Source organism: Kogia breviceps, chromosome 15 (genome assembly GCF_026419965.1).
Source record: "Kogia breviceps isolate mKogBre1 chromosome 15, mKogBre1 haplotype 1, whole genome shotgun sequence".
In the NCBI taxonomy this organism is placed as follows: Eukaryota; Metazoa; Chordata; class Mammalia; order Artiodactyla; family Physeteridae; genus Kogia; species Kogia breviceps.
Window position 1 is genome coordinate 16,959,658 of NC_081324.1, and position 14,875 is coordinate 16,974,532.

Genomic DNA, 14,875 nt, shown 5'->3' on the forward strand with positions numbered 1-14,875 from the left:
GTCAAATTTAATTCCCACTATGAACTAAGCCTTCTGCAGCCTTTTTGTGTGTGGGATCTTAAGGCCATATGACGCGGCCAAGAACACTGAAAGGCCATCCATTTTCTTCCGCATGTGCACAGAGCTGCCTTAAAGCAGGCCAGATGAAAGTCCGTTCTGTTTTCAAATCTCTCTAGAGAAGATGCCAAACCCTCCCCTGAGGACCCCCTTTCTGTGTTTAACACTGTGCTGTCAGGAAATTTTTCCTTTTTCAAATCTAAATCCAAAATGCTACAGTGTAAGTAGCTTGCTTCCTCTGTTCTAGCCTCAGTAGAGATGGAGAACAGCTGGTCACCAATCTTAGTATGATAACCTTTTACAGACTTGAAGGCTGTTACTGCAATTTGCTCCTTTTTTACTTATTTATTTTTTATTTTCAGGCTTGAAAAAAAATTTCAGTGACTATCATGTAACCTTTTCCTTTCAGGTCTCATTTTCCAACTCTTAAAATAATTTCTGTAGCTTTTCCTTAAACTTTCTCCAAGCTTTCAAATCATGACATCTTAGAGTTGGATGGTATCTTGAAGGTCAACCACGTCTCAAAATGTGGGATTTCAAACCGGACTGAGTGCTGGAACAGGCAACTGGCTGTCGTTATAGTTTCTCGTAACACCACGCAGGAGGCCAGGACTATGCTTATTTTATCACAAACCTGCAACCGTGGCTGGAAAAGCTGGTAAGGTTGTTGGCCTGCAGATGGCTGACACCCCGCAGCCCTCACACCTGTGGGGAGAGGCAGGGTCCCTGAGCCCACTGCCATCATGGTAGATGAAGGAAAACTTGACCTTAAACAGAAGTTTAAAGATTAGAAGCTGCCTCACCCCTCTTCACGGGTGGGGAAGGAGGTGGATGGTGGCCCCACTGCTCTCATCAGCAGCCTCTCTCCCTGGGGCCCTGAAGGTTTTCACCCTCCCATGAGCTCGCCTGTGGCCCCATAGAGGCAGTACCTACCTACAGGTACCAAAAATAGGCACTTCTTGAGGAAAGAATCATAAAACTAGGGGCCCAGCTCTTTGTCACTTGGGACACAAAATATGGAAACTAAAAGTATTGACCAAAATGGAAGTAGATGGGAAATGCACTCCAAACATTCTCTAGCATTGAAAGGAGCCCAGCTTCTCTTACTGGCTGTACTATCCGCGACTGTGTAAGCATATCTGCCTCGATGCTGCCCTTTGGTGGTTCTACGACGATTTTGAACAGATCTGAGGGTTGAAAATGGGTTGTTCAACTCAATAATTTCTTTTCTTGATGGAGGGACAAGCCAATATTTTTTATTCACATGATGCCAACTCTATATTATAGAGTCAACCCATTGTGGCATTTGCCAATCCAGGGGGTATCAGAACGATTCAGTGAATTGAGTTATTTTCTATCACTATCTAACTGAAAAGAATATATATATTCAGGGCAAAGGACAAGTAGCTATGATATCATTTTAACATCTTAATGGAAAACAGATTTAAGAATAAATATAATAAAGTTCGCTATCTTAAGTTTTATTATAAGATATAATGCCTCCAGTAAACAGACTTTATTCCCTAAAAATAGCTGCAGCATTTACTGTACATTTTCAGTTACTGAAAGTTACTTAAATGTCATTTGGGAATAAACTGACACTGATGCATTAAAGGAGATTTTTTGATATCTACATACTGGTAATTCTTAAGACACAGGCAATAGTTTTTGAAATTTCATTGTGGAGGATTATAACCAACATGTGTGTGCACAACACGCTTATCCAGGAATAGTAAGAATCAAAAAATGCTCAAGATCGCTTCACTATCGTAATTTAGGCATTAGTAAGAATTTCAGACTTTTAGGATACTGAGGATTATATTTGCACTAATATCAATTATACATTATCAAAATTAAATTTAAAAAGGAAGATCTACAAATGAACAAGTAGAGAGTAACCATTTAATAGTTGTTTTCCAATCTTAAAATATTGTAGCCATCATAACAGCAACCTCTATGAAAAAAATATGTACTGGTCTTAGGCACTGACTCCCTTCTATTCAGTTGAGGAACTTTTTCAGATTCAAATAAATTTTCCATAAGTCTCACCACTAAAAGTCTTTCTTCCTCTTTTTCTTGCTACAGATAATCAGGAGCTGACCACACATGTGTACCTGTACACACACACACACACACACACACACACATCTGTCTTCTGCTTTACTAGAGCAAATATTTTCACAATGAAGTAACTAAAAAATACCCACTGAAATTATAATAACTGATGTAGTATGCTTGTGTTGTGTGTGAGACTCTTTTAAGCTAAATAATGATAACAGAAGAAAAAAATCTAGTTTAAGACATAATTCCAACCGTAACATTTTTCATATACGTTAACACTTTAAAATAGAGTCGTATTTAAAGATTATTCATGGATACTCAAATACTGAATGCCTATATGATTTAGATAAATGTGCTTCAGTTTCAAATAAAAAGGATAGAGAACAAATTAACTGTTATCAACTATTCACATTGCTGGTATGAAATAATTGTAAGACATTTATTAAAGTATAACTTTCTGTAGCTTTTAAGAATATGCAAATGTTTTCTATAGATCTCAGACCCAAAGCTAAGTACTTTTTATCATATTTCTAATATAAATCTATTCAAACACACGATAGAAGTCTTAGAATGAACAACGTTTTGCTTTTGTATTCTCAGACTATGAAGATTCTGATAAAAAAAATTCTGTTGTTAAATATTCAAAGGATTCCTGAGAAACTGGACCAACATAAAATGGTTATATAATTTTTCAAAGAAGACAGGAAAAAATGTTCTTAAAGATAATATTGTGCCGCAACAGTAAAGCCCAATTGCTTCCACTTGGAGTTCCTTAGGACATGAACTGTCGTATCTCTGTGCCCTCTCAAAAGACTGCAGGCCCTTCCACAGCAGCCTTCAGCAGACATGTGTCCACATGTACCAACGGGGACAGCGATCACATTCCTGAGGAATCGTCCATCCAGAGGGACCTCAGCATCTTCGTGGGTTCTGACTTGGGTTAAGGCGAACACAGAAGATGGTTTTGGCTAGAGCCTTAGGACAGGGCCTTCACACGTGCTATCCCACCTCTCTGGCCTGGTACAGTGCCTGGTGACACAAAACTGTCTTATGCAGATTGTCCTAATATGGAATTTATATTTTTCAAAATCACATTTCAAAAGGATCTAATGTTTTCATCATTCCCAAAAGAGAAGTGACTTGAAAGTGTTAACGAAACCTAAAGCATTACATAAATTTCTAAAATTCATACGTGTACTAACGGATATATTACTATATCTTCTGGCTCATATTTATTTTGGAGAATGACAGAGTACATACACTAACAGACAGTACAGATTCAAGAATTTTATACTTTTATGTGTGGTTTATTAGGCTTCTTTAACTTATTAAAACAGAAAATCAGATTAGTCTGGAACGTAACCTAATTAATACTGACCTATATTACAAGGTCTATTTCTTTTGTTAAGTCAAGACATGCCAAATTAGAAAACTGTAAAATCATCCTCCTATCTTTGAAGTAGCATTCCATATTTTTAATATTAAAATCGTAATAAAACAATAAAATAATATATGTAAATTTTTTTCCAAATAGCAACTGAATTTTAAAATATTCCCTGGCAATTACTATGGCAAAATAACACTGATACTACTTGTCAGCCCTGACTTATTCTTAGACTACCCCATCTTTATCTAGGGGATTAAAATTTGACCTTGTTGTCCTTTCGAATGGGCAAAATGTTCCGAGACACAATTTGCTTATTTGTAAAATAAGGATAATATCTTTCTTGCCTACCTCATGGGATTCAATACTTTTTGGAGAAATGTACTTTAAAATGTTTATCAAGAGCTTATTAGGTTATAAGCCCCATGTTAGATATCAGTAGAAAGATGAGACATGGCCCCTTCCAGTGAATCTAGGAGGAGACTGGTTGACAGTAAGTAACGAGTGTGTGATATACGAAATGGCACAACAGAAATGTGTGTTAGGTGCCATGGAAACACAGATGAATAAGCAGCAATTTCTGTTCAGGGGTAGATGACAAAACAAGGTACCGAAAGAAGGTGGTAGTGGAGTTGAGCTTTAAAGGAGTTGGCCTGAAGAAGAGACTTAAAGGCCCAGATCCCAGCAGAGAGGTGATGCAGACCTGTGAGAGTGAAGATGTGGGAGAGGTCCAGGAATTGTCCCTCTGCCCCTGGGAGTGTAAGGGGGCAGAGGACGATGAGGAGGGACGGGTTTGGGGATGAGGGAAAAAGCTAGCTATGGCCAGGCTATAGACTGACTGTCTTTTTCTCGTGCTAAGAAATTTGGACTTAGTTCATAGTCCCAACCTCCACAGGCAGTTTCCCAAAGTTTTTCAATAAGGGAATGGTCAGATCAGACCAGTTTTAGGAAAATTCTGGTAGAGAGAGGAGAGAAATTAGAGAGGTTGGCAGGCAAATATAGTAGGTAAATTAAGAGTTGAATGAAGAACTGGATGCGGGCAGGAAAGAGAGGTCCAACTGGGCGGGTGGGGATGCTGTTTCCCTTGACAGGGAAGTATAAGAAAAAGAAAGTGCTTTTAGTGGGGATGGGAGGGGTTGGTGGGACATCATCAGGGGGAAATAATGAGCTTAGTTTGGGACATGTAGATATTAAGGGAGGGCATGAGCAGATAGCTGGAAATATGTCAGAAAATGAGAAAGAAAAATTTGGAGCTCAGGAAAAGATATATGGAAGGAAAGACAGATTTGGGAGTTATTAGCACACAGACGCTGAAGGCGTAGATCCTGCACTCGGCAGTGTTCCTGGCACACAGCAGTCTCTCTGTGACTATCTGTTAAATAACTGAGCCTAAGGGGCTGAGATAACCCATGAGGAGCAGAGAGTGAAAGCAGCAAGAGGATGCGGTTAAACGGCAGAGGGCACCACCCGTGTAAGGTGTGGGCAGAAAAGAAAGAGCTGCTCTATGTTACAGTTTGTAGACTTGAAATCTCAGGGTTTTTTTTTTTTTTTTTTTTTTTGCGGTACGCGGGCCTCTCACTGCTGTGGCCTCTCCCGTCGCGGAGCACAGGCTCTGGACGCGCAGGCTCAGCGGCCACGGCTCACGGGCCCAGCCGCTCCGCGGATGTGGGATCTTCCCAGACCGGGGCACGAACCCGTATCCCCTGCATCGGCAGGTGGGCTCTCAACCACTGCGTCACCAGGGAAGCCCCTGAAACCTCAGTTTTTAACTAATATTTTTTTTTTTTTTTTTTTTTTGTACGTGGGCTTCTCACTGTTGTGGTCTCTCCCGTTGTGGAGCACAGGCTCCAGACTCGCAGGCTCAGCGGCCATGGCTCACGGGCCCAGCTGCTCCGTGGCATGTGGGATCTTCCCGGACCGGGGCACGAACCCGTGTCCCCTGCATCGGCAGGCGGACTCTCAACCACTGCGCCACCAGGGAAGCCCCTGAAATCTCAGTTTTTAACTAATATTTTTAAGTGACAGATTTCAAAGTTGTCCCCAGCGTACAAGTGACTTTTCAGGTAGAGAATTTTGCAATGAATCATTGCAGTTAATACCCAACAAAATTGCTTTGAAGTTTGATAACAATTTTATATTTTAAATATAATTCTTTATCAAGCAGTAATTATTTAACTCAGATCAGTAAATAATTTATTAAAAAGGCAGATTGCTAGGATCAAAAGCATATATTTGAACTTCTAATTCCAAACAGCCAATACTAATCAACTGACAAAACTGACAGTCCAATTTCGCTAATTTTAACTTTGCTTAAATTTCATCTGTTATCCACAAATTTTGATATTTCAGAAAGGTCGTTATACAATAGGGTTAAGACTTCCCTGAGTATAACTATAAAAAGACAAAAAAGATATACTATTAAAAGGAAAGACAAAAAGGATTTAAAACGGAACTTGTATGTCTGTGTATGTGTGTATGCATGTATACACACACATATCTATTTGACTGCTCACTTTGACATACAGATCCTTTTCAAAATGAAAGGAGAAATCTTTTAACCAAATTAATGATTTATAAAGAGTCATATTAATGATCACAATCACCAACTTTGTTCTGATAGAAATTTCACTGATTTACTAGATTCATAAACTAGAATCAATGCAAGATATACCGGATAATTTACTACTAATTATAGTCATACAATGCATATTTAAGCAAGCACTCCCTATAGTTTGGTCAAAGAGAAGTCACTTACACATAAAGGAAAATGAATTAAATATCCTCTTGCTGAGAATAAGCTCTACAGGAATATCTGTTTGATACCCCTAGAGTGGGAGATATGCTGGCTGAAACCTTTTTATCTTTAATGCAATCACATTGTCTAATGATAAGCCAAACTAAAAGGCCAATTCATTATAAAATTCAATATCAGGACCATCAAACTCTTTAGCACTTAATATGCAATTAATATTTGTCAATGAAAAAATGTTTTGGTAACACAAGGTGAAAATCAATAACCCTAGCCCACTTGTTGCATTCTGTAGCACTGACAAGCTATCCAAATAACTACAATCCTTAAGGGAAACAACTGCTTTGATGTTTTAATTTATGTGCTTCCCAAGGAAACATGAATCCTTTGAAGCTTTTTGTTTATAATTCAGAATGCACTTTGTTAGTAATCTGCTTATAATTGCCATCATGTATGTAACCCACAGATGTGTGCCTTAAAATAACACACTATGACTTAAGACAAATACTATTAAAAGCATACTTAATAGTATACACACTAATTTTATTCACTTCTGAGCAAAAGCATGTAAAACTCAAGCAATAGCCCTCCATTTAATATAATATTTTCCTTTTAGGAGTAAGTATATAAAGAAGGCAGGATGGACACATTTCTGAAGGCTTAATAGATTATATACATGAACTCTGCATCAGCAAAAATGATTTTTAATAGAAGTATGACTTTTATTCTAGAGTTTTTCTTTAAGAGAATAATGCAAAAAAAAAGGAAACTAAGAATTACCTATAACGCCACCACTTTTTTTTGAAGTACCTGTAATAGAACTGGAAACCCTACCCAACTGTTCTTACTAATTAGATCCCAGGCCTCAGAAGAACCACCATGAGCCACTTGGCATACATCCTTCTAGACTCTCTATTAGCTTGTCTTTGGAATCATAAAGTTTAGCAGTTTTTTTCTAGTATGAACAATTTGGTATTCCTCTACACTATTTTATTGTTTTTTAATAAAAATATTTGTTCAGAGATGAGACTTGTAGTTGTCAAATCATTTTAAATGTGAAAATTAAAATTGTGCACCATGTGGTGAGTATATGCTCACCCCCACCCCCAAATCTGCTTCTGCTTTAAAAAACAAACAAAAAAAAGAGAAACATTATTTAACATATTTAATTGCTTCTACAGCTTGGAAAAGGTAGAGACTCACTATTTTTGTAAAACAATAAAAGGAATAAAAGGCAGGTGTGCTCTTTTAAAGGGGAGGGTTCTTGAGGATCTTCAAGATGGTGGAGGAGTAAGACATGGAGATCACCTTCCTCCCCACAAATACATCAGAAATACATCTACATATGGAACATCTCCTACAGAACACCACCTGAACGCTGGCAGAAGGCCTCAGACTTCCCAAAAGGCAAGAAACTCCCCACACCTGGCCACGTGGCTCACAGGGTCTTGGTGCTCCGGCCAGGTGTCAGGTCTGAGCCTCTGAGGTGGGAGAGCCGAGTTCAGGACATTGGTCCACAAGAGACTTCCTGGCCCCTCGTAATATCAATCGGCGAGAGCTCTCCGAGAGATCTCCGTCTCAACACTAAGACCCAGCTCCACTCAACGACCAGCAAGTTCCAGTGCTAGACACCCCATGCCAAACAACTAGCAAGACAGGAACACAACCCCACCCATTAGCAGAGAGGCTGCCTAAAATCATAATAAGTTAACAGACACCACAAAACACACCACTGGAGGCGGTCTTGCCCACTAGAAAGACAAGATCCAGCCTTACCCACCAGAACACAGGCAACAGTCCCCTCTACCAGGAAGCCTGCACAACCCACTGAACCAACCTTACCCACTGGGGGCAGACATCAAAAACAAAGGGAACTAAGAACCTGCAGCTGTGAAAAGGAGACCCCAAACAGAGCAAGTTAAACAAAATGAGAAGACAGAGAAATATGCAGCAGATGAAGGAGCAAGGTAAAAAACCCATAAGACCAAACAAATGAAGAGGAAATAGGCAGTCTACCTGAAAAAGAATTCAGAGTAATGATAGTAAAAATGACCCAAAATCTTGGAAATAGAATGGAGAAAATACAAGAAACATTTAACAAGGACCTAGAAGAACTAAAGAGCAAACAAACAATGATGAACAACACAATAAATGAAATGAAAAATTCTCTAGAAGGAATCAATAACAGAATAACTGAGGCAGAAGAACGGATAAGTGGCCTGGAAGATAAAATAGTGGAAATAACTACTGCAGACCAGAATAAAGAAAAAGAATGAAAATAACTGAGGACAGTCTCAGAGACCTCTGGGACAACATTAAATGCACCAACATGTGAATTATAGGTGTCCCCAAAGAAGAAGAGAAAAAGAAAAGGACTGAGAAAATATTTGAAGAGATTATAATTGAAAACTTCCCTAATACGGGAAAGGAAATAGTCAATCAACTCCACGAAGCACAGAGAGTCCCATACAGGATAAATCCAAGGAGAAACATGCCAAGACACATATTAATCAAACTATCAAAAGTTAAATACAAAGAACAAATATTAAAAGCAGAAAGGGAAAAGCAACAAATAACATACAAGGGAATCCCCATAAGGTTAACAGCTGATTTCTCAGCAGAAACTCTGCAAGCCAGAAGGGTGTGGCAGGATATATTTAAAGTGATGAAAGGCAAAAAACTACAACCAAGATTACTCTACCCAGCAAGATTCTCATTCAGATTTGATGGAGAAATTAAAACCTTTACAGACAAGCAAAAGCTAAGAGAATTCAACACCACCAAACCAGCTTTACAACAAATGCTAAAGGAACTTCTCTAGGCAGGAAACACAAGAGAAGGAAAAGACCTACAATAATAAATCCCCCCAAATTAAGAAAATGGTAATAGGAACATGCATATCAATAATTACCTTAAATGTAAATGGATTAAATGCTCCAAAAGACATAGGAGCCTGGACTTCAGACTATACTACAAAGCTACAGTAATCAAGACAGTGTGGTACTAGCAGGAAAACAGAAATATAGATCAATGGAACAGGATAGAAAGCCTAGAGATAAACCCACACATATATGGTCACCTTATCTTTGATAAAGGAGGCAAGAATATACAGTGGAGAAAAAACAGCCTCTTCAATAAGTGGTGCTGGGAAAACTGGACAGCTACATGTAAAAGAATGAAATTAGAACACTCCCAACACCACACAGAAAAATAAACTCAAAATGGATTAAAGACCTAAATGTAAGGCCAGATACTATAAAACTCTTAGCGGAAACCATAGGCTGAACACTCTATGACATAAATCACAGCAAGATCCTTTTTGACCCACCCCCTAGAGAAATGGAAATAAAAACAAATGGGACCTAATGAAACTTAAAAGCTTTGCACAGCAAAGGAAACCATAAACAAGACAACCCTCAGAATGGGAGAAAATATCTGCAAACAAAGCAACTGACAAATATATAAGCAGCTCATACAGCTCAATATCAAAAAAACAAAGAACCCAATCCAAAAATGGGCAGAAGACCTAAACAGACATTTCTCCAAAGAAGATATACAGATTGTCAGCAACATGTGAAAGGATGCTCAACACCACTAATCATTAGAGAAATGCAAATCAAAACTACAATGAGGTATCATCTCACACAGGTCAGAAAGGCCATCATCAACAAGTCTACCAACAATAAATGCTGGAGAAGGTGTGGAGAAAAGGGAACCCTCTTGCACTGTTGGTTGGAATGTAAATTGATACAGCCACTATGGAGAACAGTATGGAGGTTCCTTAAAAAACTAAAAATAGAACTACCATATGATCCAGTAGTCCCACTACTGGGCATATATCTGGAGAAAACCATAATTCAAAAAGAGTCATGTACCACAATGCTCATTGCAGCACTATTTACAATAGTCAGGACATGGAACCAACTGAAGTGTCCATTGACAGATGAATGGATAAAGAAGATGTGGCACATATATACAATGGAATATTACTCAACCATAAAAAGAACAAAACTGAGTTATTTGTAGTGAGGTGGATGGACCTAGAGTCTGTCATACAGAGTGAAGTTAGTCAGAAAGAGAAAACCAAATACCATATGCTAACACATATATATGGAATATAAGAAAAAAAAAAAAGGTTCTGAAGAACCTAGGGGCAGGACAGGAATAAAGATCCAGATGTAGAGAATGGAGTTCAGGACATGGGGAGGGGGAAGGGTAAGCTGGGACAAAGTGAGAGAGTGGCATGGACATATATACACTACCAAATGTAAAATAGATAGCTAGTGGGAAGCAGCCACATAGCACAGGGAGATCAGCTAGGTGCTTTGTGACTACCTAGACGGGTGGGATAGGGATGGTGGGAGGGAGACGCAAGAGGGAGGAGGTATGGGGATATATGTATACGTATAGTTGATTTACTTTGTTATACAGCAGAAGCTAACACACGATTGTAAAGCAATTATACTCCAATAAAGATGTTAAAAAAATAAACGGAGGGTTCTTTAAAAAGGAAATAATATAGTTGAAGAAACTTTTTTTATATAATATGATAATAATTTTATGGTGAATGTCTTCGTTTAACAGTCAATTGAGATTAATATGTAGATATGGCATTGTAGTTTAAGACTGCACTATAAACCATAGATTTAAAATTTCTGATTATTCAGGAGTCAGAGTTTATAACTGCTTTAACACAGTACTTAAACAACAGAGCACACAACCAGTCAACCTAAGAGCACTCCTTAAAACCACTGCAAACCTTCAGAGTCAAGGTTTGAGTTAATACAGAACAGAAAAGACCATTTTCTGGATCTTTGGAAAGTTTAAAACTTAATGAGAATTCTGATTCATACTTCCTGTTTCACATATTGAAAGGTCAGAGCCCAAAGTTAGAGCTCACAGAAAGGTAAATGGTGCACAGGAGGTGAAAAAGAGATTGATACTATGAGAACTTTTTTGCTTCTTAAATTCTTGATATTAATTTTGTATTAAAATATAAAAAATAATAAATCATTCTGTTTGTAGTTCTGTACATTCGAGATAGGCTGTGTCACTCCATGTTATTCCATATGCAATCTGGTAATTTTTTTAATGATCACACACCAGAGATACTTTCACATGCAGGCTGCTGCAGCATTTCCATAAAGGCAGTCATCAAATAAGAGGTTTGGAATTTGGTTGTTTGCAACTCTGAACACAATTATCTATAGAAACAATGCCATGAATAACAGTTAGATTTCTAGGCCAGCTTCCAAAAGCCTATAGAATTCTTAATGTTTCAGAATTTATACTGCCAGTTCAATCTCCTAAGCGCTATTTATAACAGTTTCTCTGGGGAAAAGCAAGTCAAGGTGCAAGTCAGCCATTAGGAACCTAATTACCTATTGTAGACACCAGGCTCTTATAAGTTCTAACATCTTTAGATATATGGGGGCATTTATATGTGTTACTAAGCCAGCAGGTATATATGTGGAATGTCAGAGAAAAGTATGAGATTACCTGTCTTGAACCTCTAGACACTGGACTCACCCAAAGTTTACACTCACTTACCTGCCCCTCTACATACACCTTCCAGTAGAACTTAAGTAACGAGATTACAGTAAGAAATCTTGGAGATCTTCTGGGCAATAATCACAGGTGATTATGTGGTGTGGTGGTGATTGATGGTGATGGGGTGTGTGTGTGTGTGTGTGTGTGTGTGTGTGTGTGTGTGTGTGTGTGTGTGTTTATGCATGTGTATGTTACAGGGAAATGGGGGATAGCAAGACTAAAAGAGTGTCCCATGCAGAGGGTGTAATATAATCACAGGCCTAGAAGAAAGGGAGAGTATACCTTGTCAGAAAAACTATAAAGCCTTCAAATGATTAGGACTTATGGTACAAGGGATAAAGTGGAGAGAGCGAAAAGTGGATGGAGAATGAGGCTGAAGACAGACCATGAAGGGCCTTGAGATTTTCAAGGAATATATACTAACTGTGAACACATACTGTGAGAGGGACTTTTAAACCCAGCAATAATATTTAAAACACTATTTACTGGAAGACTTTGTGATAGCCAAACCATCACTTTTTACATATAATTTAATTTTAAAAATACAGTTATTTAGTATTAGATTCATATCTAAACCTTTAGATATTAGATTCATATCTAAACTTAGTTTCATATGATACTAGATTCAAATCCAAAAGGACCATGGTCTTGGTCATTTTATATTTAGATAAGTATGGTTCAGTTTTGAATAAAAAATGGTGAATAACTCGATCATTTTCTCATGGAACAATAACAGAGTACGTATTGAAGTGTAACTAACATGTTCAAAAAGTCAGCGAAAACATTTTCTTGGGATTTGGGCATATCTGAAAGCAAAATGTGCTTTTCAGTATTTTTATCATCAAATCTATTTCAAACAAATAGTAGAAGTCTTAAAATGAAAACAGTTGTGTTTTTGGACTCCTTAGATTATAAATTCTTTAAATTTAAAAAAACCTGCAGAACCATAAAACAAAGAACATTTAATTACTGAGATTTGCTCACATTCAAGTTTGGCTTCTGTGAACACTATAATAAATCTCTACAAATATGCCTTACCGTCTCATGAATTTATATTTTCCTTGATCGCTTTGATTTCAATTTTCAACAAAAGATAAAACCACTGTAAAAATGTAAAGATGTTTAATTTATTTAAATGCTCTATAAAATTAATGACTGTTTTTTTTTTTTTTTTAAGTAAGGTATCTTTGCATTGATTACTAGAGCTGCTTAGAATGTGAACTGCATGATTTTTGATGGCTGCACACTCAAGGACAACAGTGAATGACCTTGAACAGCAGTGTATAAAAATAAATTTATCACTTAAATGGCATGCCGGCTGCCAGTCAATATATGCCTCTCATTTGTTAGGAGGTTCTCCTGCTGTGATTCCCTCATTACAATTTGCTTTTACTTCCTGGGCAAATGACAACTAGAAAATGAGGCAGCTTCTTTCTTGACCAAACTTAATCCAGAAAAAATGAGATGACAGCTGCAGCCACTCAAGTGTTACAGGACATTTTACACATGTTTGTAAAAGGCCCAATTATATATTCTAAATATTACATCACTGAGTGTGACAGCCAGCAAGTTATCTCACTTTCCTAGTCTCTTTCATTTGTGGAAGGAAGGGTTTCAGAAACAGGATACTTATTGCTTATAAAATAACTTCTTATATCCCCTCCAATCTGCTTTTCTAATCAAATAATTTCAAGTGTAAGATGCAGGTAAATGCTCAATTTAGAGATGAGCTGGAGAAAAAGAAAAATCCAGCTCAAGTTCTTAGTTGGCTAAAGGGAGTAACTAACTCCTGTCTTATATGTTTTTATAATTAGTCAGTCTCAATGCACAGCTTACATTTTTCTAGGGAGCAAAAAAAGATACATTCACATAGATAATTTACTTGTACTAGAAATATACTCATGTGTAAAGAAAATTATAACAACAGTCACATACAGGTTTCAGGTATGTTTAATTTATTTTTTCATATAAGGATTTTCTGACCCACTGATTTCTAGTCACAATTTGAGACACCTCAGGGCACAGTACCTTATTACAAGAGATGTGGAATTATCACAAAATGCTGAAAACAAAAATAATTTTTCCTTTTAATTAAAAAATACAGATACCAGAAAGCACCTTACGAGGGGGAAGACAAAGGAAATAAAAATCTCAACGACTAGTAATAAGGTATAAAAACGAAACAAAAAAAAAAGTTTCAATAATCGTTTGGTTTCAGTTTTCCTTTATTTAATGTGGCTAAACAATTTCTGTTCTGGTGTAGATGGGCCCAGTTTTCTAGTTAGAGTTTGTATCTGGGACTTTGTATTGAGAAGTTTAAAATTAGTGATTAGTAAGGAAACAAGACTGAAAATACAGGTAGGTGGATGAATGAGAACATGATGCTAAGTGAAATCAGCTAAATACAAAAACTGCATAGTGAATGACTCCACTTACATGAAATTCTCAATGAGGCAAAACTACGGTGACAGGAAGAATCAGTGATTCCCAGGGGGCAAGGACTAACTGCAAAGGGGTAGAAGGAAACTTCCGGGGGTGATGGATATGTTCTGATCACGATCGTAGTGGTGGTGACAAGGCTGTACACATTTGCTCTCACTCATCAGATTGTGCACTGACAATGGGTGAAATTTATTACATGTAAATTCCACCTTGTTAAATCAGTTACAAATATGGACATAGAGAAAAACAGATAGGGGGCTGTGTGATAGCTGATGCTTTTGTCACTATTGCCTGGAAGCGTTGAGAAACAGACGTGCAGGAGGCTAATTACTTAGAGCAGAGGCTGCGGCTGCTCCCCAGAACGCATCCTCCAGTTCTTCAACGGTCTCAAGGGACGGTGCTCCCACAATTTCCCCTGGGGAAACAACTACAACCTACCGTTTCTCAGTAAGGATACCCTTCCCGTAAATCCGCTGGGAGCGTGCTTTTCCTTGAACTCTTGTTCATCACCCTCTGGTAGCTTTGTGTATGCCACCAGTGACATTTCTTCCTTTTTAATATAAGCCGTACATTTTAGCTCAATTTATAATACTGGCTATTGATTCAGGATTGCTGGTCCAAACCATTCTTAA

General features: G+C 37.8%; 1 protein-coding gene across 8 annotated transcripts in view; it reads right to left on the minus strand.

Annotated features, from left to right (window-relative positions):
• The window catches only part of WDR7 (WD repeat domain 7), a 363,333-nt gene that overhangs the window by 14,546 nt on the left and 333,912 nt on the right, over positions 1-14,875 (minus strand). The window lies entirely within an intron of this gene.